At 40.0% G+C, this 487-nt stretch overlaps 1 long non-coding RNA gene across 1 annotated transcript; it reads right to left on the reverse strand.

The window, feature by feature from the left end:
- Positions 1 to 487, reverse strand: LOC106322270. The gene is made up of 3 exons (XR_001266318.1): positions 457 to 487; positions 283 to 359; positions 1 to 208 (listed from the first exon to the last, which is right to left on the reverse strand). It is a non-coding gene; the product is annotated as an uncharacterized LOC106322270 (long non-coding RNA).

Here is a 487-nt window from a genome sequence, read left to right on the forward strand (position 1 = left end):
TGCACATACACTCAGGAACAGGATACTTTGTAACATCTCTTCCAGCTCTGCTAACCCTTATTTCTCGCTGTCCTAGAGATTGACTGTGAAATTTCTTCATCATCTTCTCAGACTCTGTCTCAGTCATTGTTTTGTTCAAAAAGTATGGGAGCATTTGCCTTTTGTTTGGTGTTATAAGCTTCTTATGTCCTTCATAAGCTCTGTGACCCTGTGAAAGATTAGTTTTCAACATCTTAGCAGCACAGACATTTAATTGACCACCAAAAGAGTGTGTGTGTGTACCTGAATTGCGCAGCCCATGTTTCCTCCATGAGATGCCATGAACACATCACTCTCCTTGCATACTATATAGTGGATTGCTGCCATTATCGAAGCTCGTTTTGCGAAAGGTTTGAGTTCATGGGGCAATGTAATATCGTATTTATTGTAAAGAAAAACATTAGCTCACTCACTAACCTTGTTACTTCCTTGGCATTTAACGGACAGA

The sequence above is a fragment of the Brassica oleracea genome, unplaced genomic scaffold, assembly GCF_000695525.1.
Source record: "Brassica oleracea var. oleracea cultivar TO1000 unplaced genomic scaffold, BOL UnpScaffold12644, whole genome shotgun sequence".
Classification (NCBI taxonomy): Eukaryota; Viridiplantae; Streptophyta; class Magnoliopsida; order Brassicales; family Brassicaceae; genus Brassica; species Brassica oleracea.